The 18,679-nt window shown below is 44.9% G+C and overlaps 1 protein-coding gene and 1 pseudogene across 4 annotated transcripts in view; one reads left to right on the top strand and one right to left on the bottom strand.

Moving 5' to 3' along the window:
- The window catches only part of AGAP1 (ArfGAP with GTPase domain, ankyrin repeat and PH domain 1), a 556,588-nt gene that overhangs the window by 445,213 nt on the left and 92,696 nt on the right, over positions 1-18,679 (bottom strand). The window lies entirely within an intron of this gene.
- On the top strand, positions 7,987-15,130 carry LOC149748495 (uncharacterized; annotated as a pseudogene).

Below are 18,679 nucleotides of genomic sequence, written 5' to 3' on the forward strand. Positions count from 1 at the left end.
TGTGTATGCTTCTTCATGTGATTTTGTCTGTATAGCTTTGCTTTTGCCATTTGTCCTAGGGTTCTGTCTGTCCATTCTTTGTTTTTTTTTAGTATAGTTTTTAGCATCTGTTATCATTGGTGGATTTGTTCTTTGGTTCAGTTGCTTTCTTCTTTCTCTCTCTCTTTTTTTATTACATTTTTATTTTTAATAATTTTTTTATTTTAATAACTTTATTTCTTTACTTACTTATTTTTCTTTCTTCATTCTTTTTTTTTCCTCCCTTTTCTTCTGAGCTGTGAGGCTGACAGGGTCTTGGTGCTCTGGCCACGTGTCAGGCATTGAGTCTCTGACGTGGGAGACCTGAGTTCAGGACATTGGCCCACCAGAGACCTCCCATCCCCACATAATATCAAACGGAGAAAGCTCTCCCAGAGATCTCCATCTCAACGCTAAGACCCAGCTCCACTCGACGACCAGCAAGCTGCAGTGCGGGACACCCCATGCCAAACAACTAGCAAGACAGGAACACAACACCACCCATTAGCAGAGAGGCTGCCTAAAATCATAATAAGGTCATAGACATCCCAAAACACACCACCGGATGTGGTCCTGCCCACCAGAAAAACAAGATCCAGCCTCATCCACCAGAACACAGGCACCAGTCCCATCCACCAGGAAGGCTACACAACCCACTGAACCAACCCTAGCCACTGGGAGCAGACACCAAAAACAACGGGAATTACGAACCTGCAGCCGATGAAAAGGAGACCCCAAACACAGTAACTTAAGGAAAATAAGAAGACAGAGAAATACGCAGCAGATGGAGGTGCAAGGGGAAAACCCACCAGACCAAACAAATGAAGAGGAAATAGGCAGTCTACCTGAAAAAGAATTCAGAGTAATGATAGTAAAGGTGATCCAAAATCTCGGAAATAGAATGGAGAAAATACAAGAAATGTTTAACAAGGACCTAGAAGAACTAAAGAGCAAACAAACAATGATGAACAACACAAGAAATGATATTAAAAATTCTCTAGGGGCTTCCCTGGTGGCACAATGCTTAAGAATCCACCCACCAATGCAGGGGACATGGGTTCGAGCCCTGGTCTGGGAGGATCCCACATGCTGCGGAGCAACTAAGCCTGTGCACCACAACTAATGAGCCTGCACTCTAGAACCGCGAGCCACAACTACTGAACCCATGTGCCACAACTACTGAAGCCCGTGCAACTAGAGCCCGTACTCCACAGCAAGAGAAGCCACCGCAGTGAGAAGCCCGTGCACCACAACAAAGAGTAGCCCCCGCTCACCGCAACTAGCGAAAGCCCGTGTGCAGCAACGAAGACCCAACGCAGCCAAAAATAAATAAATAAAGTTAAAAAAAAAATTTGTCTAGAAGGAATCAATAGCAGAATAACTGGGGCAGAAGAACTGATAAGTGACCTGGAAGATAAAATAGTGGAAATAACTACCACAGAGCAGAATAAAGAAAAAAGAATAGAGGACAGTCTCAAGAGACCTCTGGGACAACATTAAATGGACCAACATTCAAATTATAGGGGCCCCAGAAGAAGAAGAGAAAAAGAAAGGGACTGAGAAAATATTTGGGCAGATTATAGTTGAAAACTACCCTAATATGGGAAAGGAAATAGTCAATCAAGTCCAGGAAGCACACAATGTCCAATACAGGATAAATCCAAAGGGAAACATGCCAAGACTCATATAAATCAAACTATCAAAAATTAAATACAAAGAAAAAACATTGAAAGCAGCAAGGGAAAAGCAACAAATAACATACAAGGGAATCCCCATAAGGTTAATAGCTGATCTTTCAGCAGAAACTCTGCAAGCCAGAAGGGACTGGGAGGACATATTTAAAGTGATGAAAGGGAAAAACCAACAACCAAGATTACTCTACCCAGCAAGGATCTCATTTAGATACGATGGAGAAATTAAAACCTTTACAGACAAGCAAAAGCTAAGAGAATTCAGCACTGCCAAACCAGCTTTACAACAAATGCTAAAGGAACTTCTCTAGGCAGGAAACACAAGAGAATGAAAAGACCTACAATAACAAACCCAAAACAATTAAGAAAATGGTAATGGAAACATACATATCAATAACTACCTTAAATGTAAATGGATTAAATGCTCTAACCAAAAGACACAGACTGGATGAATGGATACAAAAACAAGGCCCCACAAGTGGGTCTCTTGTAGACGGTATATATGCCATCTGCAAGAGACCCACTTCAGACCTAGGGACACATACAGATTGAAAGTGAGGGGATGGAAAAAGATATTCCATGCTAATGGAAATCAAAAGAAAGCTGGAGTAGCAATTCCCATATCAGACAAAATAGACCTTAAAATACAGACCATTACAAGAGACAAAGAAGGACTCTACATAATGATCACGGGATCAATCCAAGAAGAAGATAGAACAATTGTAAATATTTATGCACCCAACACAGGAGCACCTCAGTACATAAGGCAAATGCTAACAGCCATAAAAGGGGAAATCGACAGTAACACAATAATAGTGGGGGACTTTGACACCCCACTTTCACCAATGGACAGATCATCCAAAATGAAAGTAAATAAGGAAACACAAGCTTTAAATGATACATTAAACAAGATGGACTTAATTGATATTTATAGGACATTCCATCCAAAAACAACAGAATACACGTTCTTCTCAAGTGCTCATAGAACATTCTCCAAGATATATCATATCTTGGGTCACAAATCAAGCCTTGGTAAATTTAAGAAAATTGAAATCGTATCAAGTATCTTTTCCAACCACAATGCTATGAGGCTACATGTCAATTATAGGGAAAAATCTGTAAAAAATACAAACACATGTAGGCTGAACAATACACTACTGAATAACCAAAAGATCACTGATGATTTCAAAGACGAGATCAAAAAAATACCTAGAAACGAATGACAATGAAAACACAACAACCCAAAACCTATGGGATGCAGCAAAAGCACTTCTAAGAGGGAAGTTTATAGCAATACAATCTGCCTCAAGAAACATCTCAAGTAAACAACCTAACCTTACACCTAAAGCAAACAGAGAAAGTAGTACAAAAAAAACCCAAAGTTAGCAGCAGGAAAGAAATCATAATATCAGATCAAAAATAAATGAAAAAGAAATGAAGGAAATGATAGCAAAAGTCAATAAAACTAAAAGCTGGTTCTTTGAAAAGACAAACAAAATTGATAAACCATTAGCCAGACTCATCAAGAAAAAGGGAGAGAAGACTCAAATCAATAGAATTAGAAATGAAAAAGGAGAAGTAACAACTGACACTGCAGAAATACAGTGGATCATGAGAGATTACTGCAAGCAGCTATATGCTAATAAAATGGACAACCTGGAAAAAATCGACAAATTGTTAGAAAAGCACAACCTTCTGAGATTGAACCAGGAAGAAATAGAAAATATAAACAGACCAATTACAAGCACTGAAGTTGAAACTGTAATTTAAAATCTTCCAACAAACAAAAGCCCAGGACCAGATGGCTTCACAGGTGAATTCTATCAAACATTTAGAGAAGAGCTAACACCTTTCCTTCTCAAACTCTTCCAAAATATAGCAGAAGGAGGAACACTCCCAAACTCATTCTACGAGGCCGCCATCACCCTGATACCAAAACCAGACAAAGATGTCACAAAAAAAGAAAACTACAGGCCAATATCACTGGTGAACATAGATGCAAAAATCCTCAACAAAACACTAGCAAACAGAATCCAACAGCACATTAAAAGGATCATACACCACGATCAAGTGGGGTTTATCCCGGTAATGCAAGGATTCTTCAATACACGCAAATCAATCAATGTGATAAACCACATTAACAAACTGAAAGATAAAAACCATATGATCATCTCAATAGATGCACAAAAAGCTTTTGACAAAATTCAACACCCATTTATGATAAAAACTCTCCAGAAAGTAGACACAGAGAGGACTTACCTCAACATAATAAAGGCCATATATGACAAACCCACAGCCAACATTGTTCTCAGTGGTGAAAAACTGAAACCATTTCCACTAAGATTAGGAACAAGACAAAGTTGTCCACTCTCACTACTATTATTCAACATAGTTTCGGAAGTTTTAGCCACAGAATCAGAGAAGAAAAAGAAATAAAAGGAATACAAATCGGAAAAGAAGAAGTAAGGCTGTCACTGTTTGCAGATGACATGATACTCTACATAGAGAATACTAAAGATGTCACCAGAAAACTACTAGAGCTAATCAATGAATCTGGTAAAGCAGCAGGATACAAAATTAATACACAGAAATCTCTTGCATTCCTACACACTTAATGATGAAAAATCTGAAAGAAAAATTAAGGAAACACTCCCATTTTCCACTGCAACAAAACGAATAAAATACCTAGGAATAAACCTACCTAAGGAGACAAAAGTCCTGTATGCAGAAAACTGTAAGACAATGATGAAAGAAATTAAAGATGATACAAACAGTTGGAGAGATAAACCATGTTCTTGGATTGGAAGAATCAATATTGTGAAAATGACTATACTACCCAAAGCAATCTACAGATTCAGTGCAATCCTTATCAAACTACCACTGGCATTTTTCACAGAACTAGAACAAAAAATTTCACAATTTGTATGGAAACAAAAAAGACCCAGAATAGCCAAAGCAATCTTGAGAAAGAAAAACGGAGCTGGAGGAATCAGGCTCCCGGACTTGAGACTATACTACAAAGCTACAGTAATCAAGACAGTATGGTACTGGCACAAAAGCAGAAATATAGATCAATGGAACAGGATAGAAAGCCCAGAGATAAACCCATGCACATATGGTCACCTTATCTTTGATAAAGAAGACAAGACTATACAATGGAGAAAACACAGCCTCTTCAATAAGTGGTGCTGGGAAAACTGGACAGCTACATGTAAAAGAATGAAATTAGAACACTTCCTAACACCATACACAAAAATAAACTCAAAATGGATTAAAGACCTAAATGTAAGGCCAGACACTATAAAATTCTTAGAGGAAAATATAGGCAGAACACTCCATGACATAAATCACAGCAAGATCCTTTTTGACCCACCTCCTAGAGAAATGGAAATAAAAACAAAAATAAACAAATAGGACCTAATGAAACTTAAAAGCTGTTGCACAGCAAAGGAAACCATAAACAAAGACGAAAAGATAACCCTCAGAATGGGAGAAAATTTTTGCAAATGAAGCAACTGACAAAGGGTTAATCTCTAGAATATACAAGCAGCTCAATATCAGAAAAAACAAACAACCCAATCCAAAAATGGGCAGAAGACCTAAATAGACATTTCTCCAAAAAAGATATACCGATTGCCAACAAACACATGAAAGGATGCTCAACATCACTAATCATTAGAGAAATGCAAATCAAAACTACAATGAGGTATCACCTCACACTCTTCAGAGTGGCCATCATCAAAAAATCTACAAACAATAAATGCTGGAGAGGGTGCGGAGAAAAGGGAACGCTTTTGCACTGTTGGTGGGAATATCAATTGATACAGCCACTATGGAGAACAGTATGGAGGTTCCTTAAAAAACTAAAAATAGGGCTTCCCTGGTGGCGCAGTGGTTGAGAGTCCGCCTGCTGATGCAGGGGACACAGGTTCGTGCCCCGGCCCAGGAAGATCCCACACGCTGCGGAGCGGCTGGGCCCGTGAGCCGTGGCCGCTGAGCCTGCACGTCCGGAGCCTGTGCTCTGCAACGGGAGAGGCCATAAGGGTGAGAGGCCCGCGTACTGCAAAAAAAAAAAAAAAAAAACACCTAAAAATGGAACTACCATACAACCCAGCAATCCAACTACTGGGCATATACCCTGAGAAAACCATAGTTCAAAAGGAGTCATGTACCACAATGTTCACTGCAGCTCTATTTACAATAGCCAGGACGTGGAAGCAACCTAAGTGTCCATCGACAGATGAATGAGTAAAGAAGATGTGGCACATATATACAATGGAATATTACTCAGCCATAAAAAGAAATGAAATTGAGTTATTTGTAGTGAGGTGGGTGGGCCTAGAGTCTGTCATACAGAGTGAAGTAAGTCAGAAAGAGAAAAACAAATACTGTATGCTAACACATATATATGGAATCTAAAAATATATATATATATGGTTGTGAAAAACCTAGGGGAAGGACAGGAATAAAGACGCAGACATAGAGAATGGACCTGAGGACACAGGGAAGGAGATGGGTAAGCTGGGACGAAGTGAAAGAGTGGCATGGACATATGTACACTACCAAATGTAAAATAGATAGCTAGTGGGAAGCAGCCGCATAGCACAGGGAGATCAGCTCCATGCTTTGTGACCACCTGGAGGGGTGGGATAGGGAGGGTGGGAGGGAGATGCAAGAGGGAGGGGATATGGGGATATATGTATATGTATAGCTGATTTACTTTGTTATACAGCGGAAACTAATACACCATTGTAAAGCAATTATACTCCAATAAAGGTGTTTTTAAAAAATCAAAGAAAGAAAAGTCACAGTTACTAATGGACATAACGGGTTACAAATCACAACCACAGTAATGGTAAAAAGGGAGTAAAAATTGCGTGCATCAAAAACTGAATTTTGCAACCCTACAAAAGGTGTACGTGTGCTTAGAGACGTGAATTTTCCCAATGTTGATTTTCTCAAAATTAGAGGAGTCACATGCACTCGGGTAATTCTTCATGAAATGTTGGTTACTTAACTCATTTAACTCTCCCTGCTCCCAACCCACATCACCACAAAGACTCCGGTTCCCAAATCACTGTCTTAGTGTTTAAATTTAAAAGTGAGTTTATGCATAGCCTAAAATTAGTCACTGTATTCACTTACTTAGTAAAAGAAATCTGACTTTGGACAGTTTAAAACGAAAAGCAGCTCCAAGGTAAAACATGTTTCCACCCAATCCTTTACCCAGGTCCCAGATTAGAGATTAGAACTTAAAAGCAAACGTTCTGCGCAACAACAAAAGCAGTAGCAGCAGGAGCCACACTCCTGACTTGGGGTTTAATTATTTTAACCACTATCCTACCTTCCTCTTAAACCCCAGCCTTTCAAAACTGTTTGCACGTAAAGAGTAACTTTCTGTGTTTTGGAGAGAGCAAAGTCTAATTCTCTGGACATTTTAACCTAGTTTTTAAAAATTATTATTTTGATATCTCTTCATCTCTTTACATGTATTTGGTCTGTGTTTCAAGAATGTTTTTCTCCTATATTACAATTAATCCTTAAAATTATAAAGTTACAGTCCCCTGGTAAGGCCACTGCAGCATGCCAAAAATGAAAGCAAATGTTTCCCTTCTTTACTGCAAATTCATAAAATGTGAGCCCTGCCCAATCCCTGGGGAACTGGTATGACTTTGACTTTTTAACTCATCTGAAGTTAAAAAAAAATTAAAGATTCACATTCGTTCGTTTTACAAGCATCTCTAGGGAAGTTAATAATGGCATTTAAAAATTACACAATATATCCCCCTCACTTCAAAGATGCAACAAAAAAGGCATCTTTCCCAAGCTTTTATTAAGCTGAAAAGTGGTTTTTTTAATTATTATGTTCAGAAATTTTTTTTTTTACTATTCATTTTTGTAAATTTTTTCAGGGCAAAAACATTTATTAAAGGTCCACTCCATGCAAGGCACCCAGTGATGTCAAGTTAACCACAGCTGGGCAGGGTGAGACCCCAAGTGCGGCCAGGAGCCATAAACCTGTGAGGTTTTCCATACACTCACATGAGTGCTTCATTTACTGGGCCAAACTGGCAGAAGGGTTAAGGGTTGTTAGGCAGAGTGGAATTGCTAGGTCAAAGGCGACATACCTTTTTAAGGCTTTTATTACATTTCGTCAATTTTTTTTTCCCAAAGGGCTATCCCAATTTACATTCCTTCCTCTCGTGTCGAATGGAAATACTATGGTCTGAAGTCCCCCTCAAAATTCATAGGTTGAAGTCTACCCACCACCAAGGTGATGGTATCAGGAGGTGGGGCCTTTGGGAGGTGATTGGTCATGAGGGTGGAGGCCTCATGAATGGGATTAGGTACCCTGTCCCCTCCAGCCACATGAGGATATAGTGAGAATTCAGGGACCCAGCAGAAGGCCTTCACCTGACCATGCTGGCACCCTGATCTCAGACTTCCACCCTCCGGAAATATGAGCTATAAATTTCTCATTTATAAGCCACCCAGCGTGGGGTAGTTTGTTACAGCAGCTGGAACGGACTAAGGCAGGAACCGATTTCCATACACCTTTGCCAATATGGGGTCTTTGTTTTCAATACTCTACTTAACTAGGTGAAAAAGTCAACTCATCATTTTAATTGTTCTTTAATTAACAAAGCTAAATGTATTTACATATTATTTGCCCCTTCATTTCTTTTTATGAACCTGTGTCGGCTTCTTTTGTTGGGGAATTTCCTGTGCTTTTTGTTTTATAATATTCTTTACATATGGAAGATAATCCTTTACCATACATTGTGAATATTTTCCCAGTTCTTTATTTGCCTTCATGTTTGCTTAAAGCGTTTGTGATGTTCAGAAGTTGTTCACTTGTTGTTCAGATGTTGTCGAGGCAAATCTCTTTTTTTTTATTTTCTGCCTTTGATGGCCATCCTAAGAATAAATGACTTTCAAGATTTGTTTTGGAGGAAAGGATTCTGTCTTTGGAATGGCTATAGGCAAAAAGAGAAAAACAGTAATTTGACCTAGTTTCATAATAACCCAGCTCCCCAAGAGGGACAGAATGCATAGTTATACTGTGAAGTCAGGAGACCAGAAGAGAGCTGACCCCACTGCCTTAAAATACTTGCTCTTGGCATAAAAAGTAGGCTACAATGGAGAGGAGAGTAATGCCAAACATACATCTGACCCACGCTTACAGATAAATTCAGGAAAAATGTAATAAATTCTCTGCCTAGAAACAAGAGAGATAATGCTTTGAAAAAATATCTCGGGCTGTGAGTAAAGAATGGGATCATTCCAATTTTAGGTCATTTTAAATCATTCCAATTTTAACAATACTGGCAAACTCCTCAGTGGGGCCAGTTAGGAGAGTATGAGGCACAGTGGAAAGATGGATGCTGTGCTCAGATGTCCTGTGAAGTCTGGTTCTCTGACTCCCAGTCACTTGACTCTGGGTGACGAAGCAAAGCCAGGCACACGGCTCTCCACGGCCCGGACCCTGGAGGTGACAACGCCCACCTCTGACCATGTGAGGAGGCAGAGGGCGTCACCCTCTCCGCACTCTTCACCTAAGAGCTACCCTCACTTTCACTTTATGAGCAGAAAAACGATCCAACAGAGAAAGCACTTGGCTGGCATAGAACCTTCTGTGGGCACACGACCCACAGGCAGAGGTTCGGTGGCTGCGGGCGTTTGGAAGAACTGAAAGCCTTGTAAGAACATCACATATGGCACGTGCTCCAAGCTGAGAGCACGTCTGAGCTAAACAATTAACAGTATTCCCAAGAGGCAAAGAAAACGGGAAAAGACAGCACCCAACGCCTGGTTCTATTTCACACAAAGTCCTCACGGTACATACGTACCGCGGGAGCTGCTCCAGCCTCTTCCCAAACCACGTGGCTGTGGGTGTCTGGCCCTGTGCCTGGCACATCCCACACCCCACACCAGGTTGCAGGCGGGTGGAGGGTGGGGTCTGGGGAGCACATTGCTAGGGACCCTCAATGCTCCCAATGGAAGAGGAACTGCCAAAGCTTTTACACCAGAAACCTCTGACGACTTCACAGGCTTTATAAAGAACCCCCTAACCCTGCCCCACGCATCCTGCACTCCCTCACTGCTGAGCTGCAAGAGCCTTCTTCCACGTATTCCTCAAATACGTCCCTCCCGCACAGGGCCTTTGCACACGCTGCCCCCCCCCGAAAGAAGTGCACTCCCGTCCCCACCGAGACTGAAGAGGAGTGGCAGCTCGTTAAGCTGGGTCACCGCCCTCCTCAGAGGCCCTCCTCTGACCCCGCTGCTGACCTCACTGAACTGTATGGTTATGGGGGTGACCCTGGCCAACCTCACCTTCCCTTCTAGACTCCAAGTGCCGGAGGCCAAAGACCTTGCTTGCCTTGGCTCGGCAGCAGCAACAGGAGGCCAAGCACACTCACAGATGCTCAATAAATATTTGACGAACGAATAAAATGAACAGACACAAATGCAGAAAATTTAGGGGCTTTCATGATCGTTTAGCAGAACATACATGTGTGTCCGTGTATGTGTGCGTATACATTAAATATATATACATATATTTTTAATTGTAAGCAGAAAATCATACCAAAGATTCTGACACATCCCTACATTCTGAAATGACAGAGAAGTCTTCCAGGCCACTGCTGGCCAGGTGTCACCCCCGTTCCCTACACAGCAGATGGGTGAGGACGCCCCGTGGCCCACGCTGTGTTGCGATATGCTAATTTGCTGTTAATTACAGCCTCTGCTAGGAACTGTAGGTGGAGTGGCAGGTTCTACGGGGAGGGCTGCACCAATTAGGCACACTCACAAAGGAATATTTTAAAATAATTACCAGTTTATTTTAAAGGCTTCCTTTAATTTATCAGATCACCTGGAGTAAAAAGCAATAAAGTGGTTCTATTTACCTGTGATATAGTTTCCTCTTTTTTCCTTTTCCTTACAATTTCTAGCAGCTTTTTTCCCCTGCCAAAGGGAACATCCATGGGCAAGAATAGTGTTGAGCTAAAAATTCTTTCCCTAGCCTTGATCGTTTTCAAGGGAATAGAGTGTTCTGTTAGTTCCTGAATCCATGGTTTCTATTCAAATAGATGTAATACTTGTCACTAACAGAAGCTGAAAGGTTTGGGGGACAGGGCTTCTGACATATGCATTACATGTAAACCAGTTTAGATGACAAGACAGAACCCGTTTTATTGTAAAATAAGTTGTGAAATTAAGGTACTTATATCCCTAAGGCCATCTGCCTCAAAACCTCATGTGAAGAGTATTAAATGTAAAGCTATTTCAGTACAACTTATATTTATTTGCTCCCCTTGGGCAACAGAGTGTCCATGTACCTGCCCATCAGTAAGAACGCCCCCAGCCACGAGGAGAGAGGAGGACACCTGAGAGACGAAAGGGCACCAAGACAACCCAAGCTAAGAGTCTCGCATGGAGGCAGAAGCTAGAATCTCGAGAGGCTGGCATCCACGCCCACAAGAGCACAGCGCTGGCCGGCAGGACGGGCGGCCACAGGCATACCTGGGGGATAATCACCCAGCCTGGCTCTCTGGCCATCGCACAGAGAGCGGCCACCACACCCCCCAACAACCCTGGATGCGCTGCCGAGACGCCCAAACTCTGTCCCACCTGAACACGACCCTTCTTACACTAACTTCGTGGATTCGTAGGTTCTCAACGGTCAGAGTGAAACCCCCACAAGGCCTTGCTCCTTTCCCTCGGCACCTGAGTACGACCGGCTATTAAGTGTGTATTTGTCAGTCTGAATAAGCGCAAAGGCAAAGACCAATCCATAAATCATCTGGAGGGGTCTGGGCACTCATGGCATTGCCCCTGAGATCTCATTACTGAGGGCAGGAGCCCCGGCTGGCTTGAATTATTTACTGCAGCCCTGGCCCTTTGATTATGCCCGTGAGTTATATGCAGCGAAGGTGCATCTGGGCCCCCGCTTTAAACAGGCTCTGTCCAGAGGCACCGGCTCGAGGCGAGTGAAGGGTGCAATCAATTAACGAGCTCTCTGAAGCCTCACCAGATGAGAGGAAATAAATGCTGGGATTAAATCTGTGTAGCCCTCCCTGCCAGCAACAAATCCGCCCCACAGGCACTCAAGCAGCAGACTACGGCTTCACTGAGAAAAGCAAACGCCTCAAACAATAAGCAATTGGGAAAACAAAATCCTGAAACAGCGCTGGAATTATGATTACAATTAGAAAATAAAGCATGTCTGATTGTTCTCCAGTGAGACCGCAGGCTGCAGACCAGAATAATTTTACATAATTATCAACATCACCATTGACAGAGGACTCTCCAGAAGGGAGTCATGCTGTGCCTGGGTCCCTGACCAGTGGCCTGAGATGTGGTTTCAGTCCCGGAACGACGTTCCCAGTGACCACGTGGTCTGAAACTGGGACGGAAGATGGAAGCACTTCTTTGTCTGACATGTAAACATATTTATGTGGAAACTCCTACAAAGGTATGAAATTCAGGCCATATTTACAACCGACGAATACTCTTTAAAGAAATGAAGACCTATACGGCAAACCTAAACTGTAGCAGAAACTCAAGACTGTACTTTTTACTCTACCTGTAATGGACATACACAGCTGTTCTTTAGAACTAGCTCAATCTCCTGCTTATCAACGAGGAGACCCAACCCAACGGACTCGGACTCCTGTTCAAAGACACACAAGAGAGGGATTCTCTGACTACACCTGAGTCCGTATTGAGGGCTGAGCATCCCAGTTACCTACACGGTGTTATCACCCAGGTGTGCAGCTCCTGGCAAACAAAAAGGAAGGCGCTCTCAGCACGCAGGCGAAGCATGTCCATGATTGGGCTGTGACTGGCTTCAAGCTGAAACCCTTCCTCTTTCTGAGGTCAGCACTGCGACAAACCTGAAGAGCCGACAGAGAGTCTACATGCCTAGAAAGCCCTAGATTCACGGTTCAAAAGCACTCACCCTCCTGTTAGCGGTGCTCACACTGGCCCGCAGGAAGGAGATGCTCAGTTATCCTAAGGCGGCAGCCAATCACCTCCTGTCCCGGCCCAATGACTGGACCTCGAGCAACTAGCCGGCGGGTCTCCACTTACCCACCTTTGAGGCGAGAAGCCTGGAGCCGCACCTCCAATCCTGCTGCAGCAAACACTTGCATCCCTCCCAATGCACTTCCCGGCCCCCTTGCGGTCGTGGGACCACCTACCAATCCTGGCCAGTGAGCTGGGAGCAAAAGTGACCTGTGCAACTTCTGAGCATCTAACTGCAAACAAGAGACCCTCCGCCAGAGCTCTCTTCCCCAGCACAGAACCAGGAATGTTCCAAATGTGAACCGCTCCATCAGCCTGGGACCCCGAGGGACCAGATGCACAGAAGCCCCTCTGGCTGGCCTCGGCGCACACGCAGATCCGGGGTGAGAGTGGGAAGCAGCCCTGGGCTGCCCGAAGCTCAGCTGAGGCTGCGTGGTACCACCGCACAGCCCAGCCCCACCCTACCCGACACCCCTACCACGCGCTTTCCCCCCACTGCCCTTGCCAGCCCCTAGCCTCTATTTATTCTTATTTCTCTAAATCTCAAATAATGTTATCCCAGCCAGCCCCCTAGGGCTTCGCGCTCCCTCCCCAGAGCTCCCTCCCCCGCTGTCTTCATTCCCCCGCCCCCAACACCTCTAGGTTCCCTTCTCCCACTGGGGACACAATTCCACTGCTTTCTCCCAAGCACCACTGGTCACTCCAACTCCACCTTTTCTTTTTCTCTCCTATGTTCCCACAACTTGTCTTATTAAAATCAAGGCTCAGGAAAAAGTGCTCAGACAGCTGCATCACAGCACCTGGCCGCAAACTCTCCCCACACAGCAAGACAGAAAACCACCAAAAATAAGACCAAAAACAGGAGGAAAGGAAACCACAAAGCCCTTGGTAATAAGCATCCTTCAAAATGACAAAGCTCTGTGCAAAATTACTTCTATGCAGAACTTAACCACTGCTTCCCTTTTCTATGGTCTCTTAAGTTTGCTCTTTTATTTCTGTTATTCCATCTTTATTACTATTATTATTACCACCTGCTGTCTCCAGGGGGCCCAGGGCCTGGCCGCCCCCCACTCTGAGCATCCCCAGTGCCCTGGCCTGAGACGGCTCCACCTTCCAAGGACCACACCCCACAGGATCCTTGCCAAGGCCTCTCAGCTGGGAACTCTGACCAGCAGGGCTCTTTCCAGAGCCAGATTACAAGGGGGAAAAAAACACACGCCTTGGAATTTTACAGAAGACAGCCAGCCAGCTCTGATTCCAGCAGTCTGCAGTGCTGCGGGCCAGAGCTCCTTCTCTGTGAGAGTAAGAAGGGACCAAGACGGCGACCAGGCAGAGGAGTAACCCCGAGACTCAACGAGGAGCCGTTCCAGGGAAGTCAGCTGTGAAGCCAAAAATCCCAGCGGGCAAAACGAAGAGCTCCACAGTCTTCACTCAGGAGACTAACCCTCCACTCCCCCCGCCCACCCTCTAAAAGGGGAATCCCGCAAAGTACAGGGCCCACAGGTCATCGGCTGCCCTGCAGCTGGGACACAGCGGGCGTACGCGGATGCGTTTCTAAGTCGGGCTCAGCAGATCTGGCTGCATTTTTTTGTCTAACATATTTTCAAAAGAACAATATTTGTTTTGGTGGAACCCAACATCTAGATATTATCTCTCCTTTAAAAATTCTAAAACACTCACAAAACCTCGAAGAATGTTCCCACCACAGTGTCAGGGCTGGGAATCCAAGCCTCCAGCGGCCAGCAGCCTCCTCTCTGCCACCCGGTCGCCAGGAAGATGACCGGAGCTGGAGCTCCACAGACCTCCAGGGAGATGCCAGTCCGTCCCCCGCGGTGGGGAGGGGGCCTCACAAGGTTCAGGGTCCAGCCCCTTCAGGTGACGGCAAAGCAAAGGCTAAGAGAGGGGCACACTCGATCACACACTTGTCACACTCGATCCACCCGACAGGGAAAAGCCAAGCTTGCGGGCTGCCAGCCAGTCCCCCCAAGGCCCAGAATGCCCTCCTCCCGCCCTGGGCTCCATGGGTCCTCTTATTCCTGCAGAGAGCACTGAAGGGAGACCAATAGAATTCCATTTAACAGTAGCTAAATTTCCAAATAATTAGCTAGATTTCATTAGCATAGACCATGCTTTGGTCCTTCTATAAAACCTCCCGTTTCCCACCTAGGACCCTCCCCTGCATGGTTTGGGGACAGCCTGGGGTCGGGGAGAGATGGCTCTGGCCTTAGAGACATGGGAACTCACTTTGGTCCCAACTCTGTTACTTGGGAACCTGGGAAAAGTCCCTTATCCACCTGACCCTGTTTTCCCATCCAGAGGATATAAACAAGAACTAAATACCCTAACCTTGCCATCTCCCTGCCTCGCTGGGCAAATGAGACAATGTGTGTGAAATGGGTTTATCAACGATGATAGTTTATAAGAAAGGCTGCTGCTCGCTTTGAAACTCCACAGCATCAGTAAGTGCTTCTGCCTTTATTCTCCTAGGATTGGTTTGTGATTCCTTCAGCCATATGCGAGATTCGCCGTGATGCCCAATGATCTTTTCCAGGAAAAGGCTCATTCTGGGTGTGATACTGGACATTCAGAACACAAGCCCTGCTGACGGTTTCATCGAAGCAGGACTCGGTCTCTGAATTGCGGAGAGCTATCTCCCCATCAGTCATGCTGTCTTACCACCCCTCCCCAAATCCACTAGAGGATGGATGGCCCAAGGGTGAATTAAGTTCATCTTGTGCAAACCAGTTTTGCTTTCATTAAAAACTGACACATCGGGGGACTTCCCCGGTGGTCCAATGGTTAAGACTCCGCACTCCTACTGCAGGGGGCAGGGGTTCGATCCCTGTTTGGGGAACTAAGGTCCCGCATACTGAGTGGGGTGCGGTCAAAAAAAAAATTTCTTTTTAATAAATAAATAAACTAACACATCAGTTCTCAGCAGTCTAGCTCGGACTGTGACAGAGAACACAGCTCTCTCTCCCCTGCCCCCTGCAGCAGATTCACCAAGAGGTTGATAAAGGCCATTCGTGGGGCAGCTGCACACACATCTGGACAGTAATGCCAAGCGTGACAGACGCCAAGTAAGCGACTCGCGCTTCACACCTACGAGAGGTCTGGAAAACAGCCGATCTTGGTAATCAATGATCAATATTTACTAGTGTCCACAGACGACTTCTCTGCAGACATACAAGCATAGCTGCTTTACTGTTTTCATTATAAAATGCATGCTTATGAGAGGAAGTCTAGAAAATTCTTAAAAGTGGGAAGAAAAAGAATCGGAGTTCCAGCAGGCAAGTACCTCTCCGTGCCTGCAGTGTTTTGGTGGAGCTCCATAAACCACCAGACTGAAGCTTCAGGAGGTCGGGGAGGCCACCGTTACCATGGGGACACAAGGCCGTGGATGGTGGGTGTGGCTTCCTGTGCACTCCTCAGGTCTGTGGCTGCAACTCTAGAGTCATTGACTAATTGCTAGTTGAGAAGAAATGTTACACAACAAAAATGCGCTGACTGCGCACAGCCGGCAATTTTTAGAAAGCAGTATCTTCGGAGGCTCCTAATTTCTGATGCAGGATAAGTCTAAAAATTTTTAATTTTTGTAAATGTGCTTACATTTCTTAAATGCTGCCTTTCTTATGTCTTCCCTCAGGGTGTCTTCATTTCTAGTATTTCACCTGTTACACATCCACACTGCACTTGGCAACACAGCAAAGAGAAAATAACTAACAGTGATAAAAGCAATCATGATGCCAAAGATGTAGTGCTAAGTGATAAGCATAAAAAGGTTCCAACCAGATGCTAGAATTAGATCGCAAGCGGCAAATACCATCAAGTGTTAGCTGTACAGCCCTGGGACTCTGCCCATCTGTAAAATGAGGAAAATAGTAATGATATTAATGAAGATGATGGACATGAAATGCACAGCACACAACACAGCACTCAATGTTAGCCTCACTTATTCACTTTTATTATGACTATTATTAAATATTATTGGCCAGAAAAGAAATATGCATGTGCAAGCTGAAACCAAAAAAAAGATGGCATAAAGTGTAAAGTGACAAGCAATATTCCTTTTATATGTGCCCGTTGAGAAGGAATGATAAATGTGAACTAAAAACATGTTTTTAATTCTATTCCTGATGCCAAGTTATAGCTGTAGGTTGCCTCAATTCTGAGGGCAATGATCGTATTTATCTTAAAAGAAAAACAAAATGAAAAAACGAATTGCATGGCCAGAGAGCTCTTAACAAGATCCCCCTGTTATGCAACAGTTTTCTTCATCTGAATTCTGAGGTAAGGGATCTATTCATAGTAAGCTTTCCAAAAGCCACAGAAAGTTCAACATGGGGAACGAGCACTGACACAGGGCCTTCACCTCCTGAGTGCCAGGACACGGGAAGTCCAGAGCGTGTGTGCAGGCATGCGTGGGGCTACACAAAGCCACCTCTGACCCACAGTGGGAAACCCGCTCGATGTGCCCCTTTCTGATGCAGTGGGATAAAAGTAAACTAATTCACTAACCATTGAGATTTCTAGTGAAATATTTCCCCACGAAATATTTCACCTCCAAAACATTTACAAGCAGGGCTTTGCAGATAGGGGAAAATACTTCACACACGTGGTAAGACAGATATTTTTTACTTCTTCTTAAAAAAAAAAAGAAATCGCTGAAAGTTTCATACTCACAGAACCTAACATGTTTTGTTTTGTTTGCGGTACGCGGGCCTCTCACTGTTGTGGCCTCTCCCGCTGCGGAGCACAGGCTCCAGACGCGCAGGCTCAGCAGCCATGGCTCACGGGCCCAGCCGCTCCGCGGCACGTGGGATCCTCCTGGACCGGGGCACGAACCCGCGTCCCCTGCATCAGCAGGCGGACTCCCAACCACTGCGCCACCAGGGAAGCCCAACATGTTTTTTTATACACAAGAGAAGGGGTATCTAACAAAAACTTACATACCTCTCCCGGAGCACCTAAATTGCAAATATTTATTCTACATCAAGTCTTTCAACCAATACGGACAGAACACTACGAGGACTCCTTTCTGATCTTAGTGTTTGGGCCCACAGAGACGAAGACCCCAGTCATCGGGAACTCAAGTCCAGTGGCAGTGGGACCCACGAGAAACAAGCATAATGAGAGCGCCGGAAAACAGAAGAGGAGGGGCTGCGGGCAGGAGGGAAGCCCAGCGCTGAACCGCTGGGAGGCTGAGGTCTGAGCAAGGGCTTGAAGGAAGCGAAAACCCCACGAGGAAGGGCCCTCCCGGCAGAGGCACGGCCACAGCCCTGAGGTCAGCCCATGGGAGGAAGAGGGCGGCCTGGCTGGAGCTGAGGTAGCCGGGAGGTCGGGGAGGAGCGGAGGCCGGAGCGGGGCTGGCAAACCTCTCCTGCCAGGCACCGGAGAGTAAACGGTTCAGGTTTTTCGGGCCAGGAGACTATCGAGGGTGTCACAAAGGTCTGTGTCTCAAGGACTCAACTTTGCCGACATCTGAAGGCAGCCGTGGAAGGTGTGTAAGCACACTGGCGTGGCTGCGACATAGACGCAGAAATGTCAATTTCATAGGACTTGCACAGGTCGCAAAATATTTACCTTTTGATTTTCCCCCCAAGCACTTTATAACCATCAAAACCATTCTTAGCTTAAGAGCAGGCGCAGGACGGATTGGCTCCTGGGACTTGGTAAAGGGCCACTGCAAGTGCAAAGCTCTGCAGTAACATGACCGACTTGGGTTTTAACAATCACCTAGAAGCTCTTGCGAACAGGCCCCTGCAGGAGGGGTGAAAGCGAGGGGACCAGCGCATGGACAGTGTGACAACCCTGGAGTGAGGGGGTGGCAGGACTCCTCCCGTGTCCAGGGTGCAACGGGGGGTCCCAGCTTGACCGGAAATGGGGGATGGTGAGAAAAAGAGAGGCCCTGTGGATCATCCTGGGTTTGGGGCCTGAACAGC

Source organism: Delphinapterus leucas, chromosome 8 (genome assembly GCF_059928025.1).
Source record: "Delphinapterus leucas isolate spDelLeu-1000000601 "Yukka" chromosome 8, BTC_Dleu_Yukka2, whole genome shotgun sequence".
Classification (NCBI taxonomy): Eukaryota; Metazoa; Chordata; class Mammalia; order Artiodactyla; family Monodontidae; genus Delphinapterus; species Delphinapterus leucas.